General features: G+C 40.1%; 1 protein-coding gene across 1 annotated transcript in view; it reads right to left on the bottom strand.

Moving 5' to 3' along the window:
- Positions 1-8,500, bottom strand: part of LOC114050078 (small conductance calcium-activated potassium channel protein 3-like) — a 284,782-nt gene that overhangs the window by 166,863 nt on the left and 109,419 nt on the right. The window lies entirely within an intron of this gene.

The raw sequence follows: 8,500 nt of genomic DNA, 5'->3' as shown, positions 1-8,500 counted from the left end.
CTCAGCATTTAGCACACTGCCTGGTACATAGAAGGTACTTAATAAATGTTTACTGAACATTGACTACCAGATTATCCCCCTTCCAGCTCTAAAATGCTAAGATACTATAATTTTACTGATGAAGAAACAGAGCCCAATGAAGGGAAATGACTTACTCAAGGACACTCAGATAGGAAATACAAAAGTCAAGCCTCAATTTACTAAACTGCTGATTCCCACTTTCTGTTTGGTTGGTGTCCAGGGGTGTGCTGGCAAAATGTTAATTAACCAGCTCTCTCTTGGGGGAGTGGGGGGAGAATGTACCCATTACACACTTTTAAATTTAATCTGCATTATAACATTTTCTCTGTCACTTTCTTAAGTCCAGACAATCAACAAAACAATAAATCAAGCCCTGATTTGGAGCATTTGCTGATTTCCAAGGCATCTACACTGAGAATTTAACAATTGGTTCTTACAAGCCCATACGAGCCAGCTCCAGTACACCACTGGATAAAAGGCAGATAATGCCACAGAAAATACATCTGATGAGTGGTTGAGAAGATCGGGTCAAGTATCCTGCACTATGGGCAGTTAGTCTAACAGTGAGCTCAGTTCAGAGTAAGCCAGTCAAGTGGTGGAAAACTCCAAGCCTGAGAGTGCCCTGACAAGCCAAACCTTTGAGCCTGTACCACAGAGCAGCAAGGGAAGAGCCCAAAGATAATCGTGAATAAAACAGCTAATTTTGTACAGCACCTAATACATGCCCCCGTGCTAAGTTCTTTACAATTATTATCCCATTTGATCCTCACAACAACCCTGAGAGGTAGGTGCTATTTTATCTCCTTTTACAGTTGGGGAAACTGAGGCAAAGATTAAGTGACTTGCCCAGGGTCAAACAGCTAGAAAGTGCCTGAGGCTGGTTTTGAATAATAATAGCTAATAATAGCTAACATTTATATAGCACTTACTATGTGCCAGGCACTGCGGTAAGGACTTCACAATTATTATCTCAGTTGATCCTCATAACAACCCTGAGAGGTAGTGCTATTATTATCCTCATTTTACAGATGAGGAAACTGAAGTCAACAGAGGTTAGTGACTTGCCCAGGGTCACACAGCTAGTAAGTGCCTGAGGTTGGATTTGAACTCAGGTCTTCCTGACTCCACTTCCAGAACTCTATTCACTACTCCATTTAGCTGCCGAAAGACAATGTTACTTTTCCCTTCAACTGTCCCACCATCATTGACCATGTTGTTAGAGTGACTGGTCAAAATGAGACAAAGCATCAAACTGGAAGTAGGACAAGTCATGCCAAAGACAGACACAGGCACAGAAGGATGACCACCTAAAGGAGAATGTAGCTTCAGAGAATGTGATCCCTCATAGTGGAGAGAATGCCAGCTATGAACTCTAGAAAGGCATTGAGCCTTGGAGCCCAACAGAAAGCTGCCCCTAAGGGGAACCTCCTGGGGTCTTCATAAAGGAAAAAAAGACTTCCAGTGACAGTTTGTGAGGCATCTCTTTGCCAAATATGTTCCCTACATGTGTGCCTTTGTACTTCAAATTTGAGCCCACCCTCCCCAGGGACCTTGTGTGCTCAAGGGGTGAAAGTATCCCTAGCTTGGGAGGAATGTTACGACTGTTCTTACTATATCATCTTAGTAAATATCTTTGCTCAAAGTTAATTGTGGCTACTGGTTAACCATTTTTTTGGTTTTTTATTTCTTTTATTCTGAACTTAAGAAATAAAACAAGAAATCTAACAGTAGAATAGAAAAAAAAGATGATTGAACATGAAACTGCAAATCTATTATGTACAACTTGCTATTCCTTTGAACTATATCTTAAAGTTATGTAACTTTCTTTTTTTCCCTTTTTTTTTCTTCCCTCTCTCTCCCATAATTAATGAGAAGGTGAAAGAAGCCGACTAGCAGAAATACTAGAAATCCAGCCCCTCAGGATTACCCTGATAACCTTGAGTATCAATAGTCTCCCTCTGGAGACCCAATCTGCCAGTCCAAGTGCAAGGTGAGGGAGTAACCTGTAGTGGGGGCTGGGGGTAAGGCTATGTAGGAAACTGATGCAAATTATAAAACTAATAGATAGTGGTCAAATGATAGAGCCAATTTTTTTTTTAAAAAAGAAGAAATGTAAACAATCACCAACCATGAGAGAAAAATGCTCGAAAGTCCTATTAATAAGGAAGATGCCAATCAAAACAATTCTGAGATTTAACCACACAATCAATAGATTAGCATATATGGCACAAAAAGGCAACAGTCAATGTCTGAGTGATGACAGAGAGGCAAGAACACTAATAAACTAATGGTGGAGCTATGGATTGGTCTGATCCTTCTGGGAATCAATTTAAAATTATGCTAAGAAAGTAACTAAACTATTCATATCCTTCAACTCAGAGATTTCACTGCTAGACATAAGTCCCAAAGACATCAAAGATAGAAATAAAGTTCCATGTATACCAGAATATTCATAGAAGCTGCAAAGAACTAGAAACAGTAGAGGCCTGTTGATTAGGGGATGGTTAAGCACATTGTGATTTATAAATGTCATAGGTTCTTACTGTACCATTAAGAAATTGTGAGGATAAAGAACTAAAAAAAAAAATGGGAAGATCTATATGATGATTTCCAGTTTTATTTATCTAGTGCTAACTGCCTTTTGGCCATTTCAAACTAGATGTTCATTCCATAGGAATCTCAAACTCAACTTGTCCAAAATGGAATCATTATCTTTCCCACCAAACCCTCCCCTCTACCAAACTTCTCTATTGCTTTCAAGGATACCACCATCATCCCAGTCACCCCAGGTTCACAACCTCAGTGTCATCCTGGACCTGTCACTTTCACTTACTCCATATATCCAATCAGTTGCCCAATCTGGTCATTTCTATTTTCTCATGTTTTGTACACATTCTCTTATAGGCACTACCTTAGATCAGACCCTCATAACCTCTCCCCTTGACTATGGTAATAGCCTTCTAATTAGTTTCCCTGACTCAAATCTCTCCCCATTCCAATCTTTCCTTCAATCAGCTATCAAAATTATTTTTCTAAACTACGTTCCTGACCATGTCATACCCCCACTCAAATTGCAGTGACTCCCTATTATTTCTAAGATCAAATATAAAATTTAGAATTTAAAACTCTTTACAACCTAATCTTACAGTTGTATTCATCTTTTCCTTTTCTATTCTTTTCTTTTTCCATCCTTCTTTCCTTCCTTCCTTTTTTCCTTCCTTTCTTCTTTCTGCCTTCCTTCCTTTCTTCTTTTTTTCTTCCTTCCTGTCTTCCTTTTCTTTCTTTCCTTTTTCTTCCTTCCTTCTTTTCTTCTTTTCTGCCTTCCTTCTTTTCCTTCCTTCTTTCCTTTTTTCTTTCCTTCTTTCTCTCTTTCTTTCTTTACTTGGCCTCCCTATCTCACCCAAGCTAGAAGTGCAACAGTCATTTATGGGCCCAGTCTCACTGTTGGGGCCCACAGCGTGGGAGCTTTGACCTGCCCTATTCCAACCTGGATCAGTTTACCCTTCCTCAAGCAGTCTGGTAGCCTCCCACTCCTAGAGTGTCACCATATTAGTTCCCAACTTAATGTGGATCCTCAATCAGTTGGGCTTACTGGAGCTCAGAACTACCAAGCTCAAACAATCCAAAAGCTTCCTCTTCTCCCTTAGCAGGGTATTCAGGCATACACCACCATTCTAGCCCCTTACAGTCTTCTTAAAGGTTTTTTCCCCTCTGTATACTCTACAAACCAGCTATCTGCTGCTCCTCTCATCTCCCATCTCCACTCCATGCCTTTGTATAGCTGTCCCCTATGCCTGGCATATTCTTCTTCAGCCTCTTAGAATCTCTGGCTTTCTTTCAGACTCAGCTTGAATGCCATCTGAGGGCAGCTAGGTGGCACAGTGGATAAAGGGCTGGGCCTAGAGTCAGCAACACTCATCTTCCTGAGTTCAAATCTGGCTTCAGACTCTTCCTCACTGGGTGACCCTGGGCCAGTCACTGAAACATGTTTATCTCAGTTTCCTTATCTGTCAGATGAACTGGAGAAGGAATAGCAAACCACAACAGTGTCTCTGCCCTGAAAACCCCAAATGGGGTCATGAAGAGTTGAACTCAACTGAAATGACTAGATAATAGCAATAACAGGAAATGTTTCCTGGTTTCTCTACCTGCTAGAGCATTCCCCTCTAAGGTTACTTTCCCTCTACTCTGTATGAACCAATTTATTTACATGTTGTCTCAGATATCAGAATGTAAGCTCCTTGAGAGCAGAGGCTATCTTTGCCTATCTTTGTATCTCCAGTGTTTAGCATAGTGCCTTGCACATAGTAGGCACTTAATAAATGCTTGTTTTTTGGTTGACTCAATGTGGTGATCAGTCTTGGTTCCAGAGGACCAATCATGAAATACACTTTTGAGGTGGTAAGCCACAGCTACAGAATATGGCACGCATTTGTCAGACAGTGAACATGACAACTGACTTTGCTGAACTATTGTTCTTTATTACAACAGAAGGTTCTTTGGAGGAAGAGGAAGAGGAATATGGAAGTGAATGGGATGGGGGAAGAGGCATGGGTAAAGCATTTTTTAAAAATCTCTTAACCTCCATAGGTATCAGCTTCCTCATCTGTAACATAAGGGAGTGGTCTAGCCAAACTTACATCTCTAGATCCTGTGCCCTAGACAAAGGACAGGCACTAAGACAGGCTGCCAATGCCTCCCTGCATATTAGAATATTACTGCAGTGTTGAAAACTACATTTCTCTCCAAAGGACTCTCAGATCAGAATATTCTCTGCTATAAAATAGAGCTGTTTTCTCCCATTGTCCCTCTTCTTTCTCTAATGCCACGACTGTGTAAATGCACCAGATCGAAATAAAGGCTTTACATACAAGAAAGCACATGTAGCTAGAGTCAATGATGCCTTGGAAAGTGGAAAGAAAGTAAAATAATCATAATAATTCCTATTTCTATAGCATATAAAGGTTTACAAAGAACCTTCCTTAAAACAGCCCTTTGGGACAGATAGTACAAGTCTTATTATGCCTATTTTACAGATGAGAAAGCTGAGGCTCAAAGTAGTTGTCACTTAATGATAGTCACATAGCCACAAAGCTGGGATTCAAATCCAGGTTTCCTGATCTCAGTGCTCTTTCCACTATACCATCTGTATAAGGATTGATAGTTATGAAGCACCTGACCCATGTTATCTTACCTGACTCACAACAATCCTAGGAGGTCGATATGATAGGTATGACTATCTTTGAGAGGCAAAGTGACCACTGGACATAAAGTTGGCAGAGACTTAAGTTTGACTTAGGTCACTCCACTAACTTACTAGTTGTATGACATTGGACAAGACAGTTAACCTAAACCTTAGTTTTCTCATCTGTAAAACAGCTTATAAATACCTGCCCTACCTAGCTTTTAGGGTTGTCCTAAGGAAAACCTTTTGGAAACAGAAGTACCATATAAATGGGAAAATTAATTAGTAGACCCATTTTTCCAAATAAAGAAACTGAGGCTCAGAGAGACAAATGGATTTGCTAGAGTTCACAGACCACAACAAATGTGGAATTCTGAGAACAAATCATAGGATGAAAGAAAGAAAACAGGAAGAGCCGGTTTGACTGAAGCCGACTTGAAATCAGCTAAGATGGGAGAAAAGGGGGACTTTATTAGCATAGCAATTTTCAACCTCTTCCAAATGGTGAGCAGTGTTACAAGGAGAACAGAAGTAAATAGTCCCTGAAGGATGGGTCAAATTCAAAAGAACAATTCCTTCACAAACTAATTTGCAGAATGTCTCCCATACTTCTTGGTTCCAGTAAACATCTTTGTACCTTTCAAGCCTACTTCAAGCCGTGAAATCCACATGACAATCCTGGATGATGTCATCCCTGCTGCTGCTTCTGGTGTTGCCACCGCTGCTGCCACTGCCACCACCAGCAGAATGCACAGTCGCCAGGCGTTGGAGACAAGAACATGCCTTGCTCTGTGTCCTCCCTGAGATGCTCAGCAGCAGCTTTCCACCCTCTCACAGAAGCTGCAAGATATAATCCTGCAAATAAAAAGGATGCAAACTCCCTGCCTTGGGGAGAAGTTAAGTCCCCGAGGCTGCCGGTAGAACAGTGTATTTTTAGGTGCTTGCTTGGTTTAGAACAATCATAGAAGAGCAAGTCTTTAAAGCCTAAGATTCTTATAAATTCTGATCAGCAGTCAAATATCTCAAGGCAGGAACAATTCTGTCTCCCTACACTGCAGGAGCTCAAGGTGGAAAAATAGGGACCATAATTTTTAATACAGAGAGGCTCCATGATCTTTTGGTGAGATCATAGAATTCCCAGAAATCTAAAGAAGGAAAGGAAATCTCTTCCTGTCTTTAGACAAAATTGCATACAATGTTTTTCAGTCATGTCCAATTCTTCAGGACCCCATGTGGGGTTTTCTTGGCAGAGATATTAGAGTGATTTGCCATTTCCTTCTTAGCTCATCTTACAGATGAGGAAACTAAGTTAAATGATTTACCCAGGGTCACACAATTAGTAAGTGTCTGAAGCTGGGTCTTCCAGACTCCAGGCCCCAAGCTTTCTCCATTGAGCCACCTAGCTGCATCCAATGAGTCACCTGGTTATGTTCAAAGATTCCCCTAGGGAAGAAAAGCCCACAGCCTCCATAGTTTTGGCCTGTTACAGAATTCCCAGTTTTTGAGGGTCAGGAGATCAGTGCGACAAATGGGCATGGGACTGGAATCTGAGGTGCTGGGTTCAAAACCCCTACTCTGCTACTTACTACCTCTGCAACCTTGAAAAGAATCACTTTTCAAGGGCTTCAGTGTCCCCATTTGTAAAATAAGGGGAGAGGGATAGACTACAGCATCTTTAAGTTCCCTTTTTACATCTAGAGCCAAGGAACTCATTTTAATGTTTGATGGTCCTCACCTTTAGGGACTTTTTGCTGATAAGTATTCTCACTCTTTCTGACTTTGTCTTAAACTCTTGTCTAAAAAAAGCTTTATCCTGACATTGAAGGCCCTACATGATCTGGTCCCAACCTATTTTCCAGTCTTATTTCTCACCATTCCCTTTTATTGAAATTAAGATCATAGATTTTGATCTGGAAGGGAACCCAAAGGTCATCTAGCCTAATTCTCCCATTTTACAGATGAGGAAACAGAAGCCCAGAGAGGTGAGCTGACTTGTTCCAGGTCACACTGATAGTAAGAAAGTTAGAATTAAAACACAAATCCAGAACTCTTAACATGGTACCACTTCACCTTAATCACTTTGTATTTACTTATCTGTGTTGTGTTCTACAAGTATAAAACAAGCTTTTTGATAGAAGGGATCTTTGGGGTTTTGTCTGTATATCTCCAGCCTCCTGACACAAGGCCTTTTATATCACTGGTACTTAATAAATGCTTGTTCTTGGTTTGGTTCATGCACCTCATGCTAAACAGCCCCTTTCCTTACCCAAACACCTCTTTATATTGTTGTTCAGCCAGTGTTCAACTCTTCTTGACCCCATTTGGGCTTTTCTTGGCAAAGATACTGGAGTTGGTTTGCCATTTCCTTCTCCCTCTTGTTTTACAGATGAAGAAACTGAGGCAAACAGGGTTAAGTGACTTGCCCAGGGTCGCAGAGCAAGGAAGTGACTGAGGCCATATTTGAACTCAGGTCTTCCTGACTACAGGCCCAGTGATCTATCTACTGTGTCACCTAGATGACCCTTTACTTACCTTTTCTCTATCTGTAAAATGGGGTTAATACTACCAGAAGTATCTACCTCTCAAGACTGCTCTCAGATTTGAAGAAAGAAAATACAAAATGCTTTGAAAACTTTAAAGAATATATCAATCATATCAAATATTATGATGATGACAGTGATGACTATAAGCATGGCCCACTTCCATTTTAATCAATCAACCAGCATTTATTAAGTACCTACTATGTGCCAGGCACTTCCCCTGCATGCTGGACAAAAGTCAAGTCAACAAGCATTTATTAAACATCTACTGATAGCCTATATCAGATTGTGTGCCATCTTGGGGAGGGAGATAGGGAGGGAGGGGGAGAAAATTTTTAAACTCAAAAGCTTATGGAAGTTATTGTTAATAATTCAAAATAAATTAATTAAAAATTAAAAAAAAATAAACATCTACTGTACCCAGGAACTGTGCTTAGAAATGGGATTACAAAGAAAGGCAAAAAACAGTCCCCACTCTATAAAGTTTCTTTTTTTCCTTTTTTTAAATTATTAATTTAATTTAGCAACAATCACTTCCATAAGCTTCTGAGCAATCTGATACAGGCTATATATATACATTCCTATTAAACATTTTCACATTAGTGATGTTGTAAGGAAGAATTAGAACCAATAGGAGGAACCACAAGAAAGAGAAAACAGAACACAACAGAAGGAAAAAATAACAAATAGTATGCATCAGTCCATACAAGTCTTTCCAAGTTTTTCTGAAGTCTTCCTGCTCATCATTTCTTAT

This window comes from Vombatus ursinus, unplaced genomic scaffold (genome assembly GCF_900497805.2).
Source record: "Vombatus ursinus unplaced genomic scaffold, bare-nosed wombat genome assembly UNPS02014798.1, whole genome shotgun sequence".
NCBI lineage: Eukaryota > Metazoa > Chordata > Mammalia > Diprotodontia > Vombatidae > Vombatus > Vombatus ursinus.
This window is presented reverse-complemented; position numbering and strand designations above follow the sequence as displayed.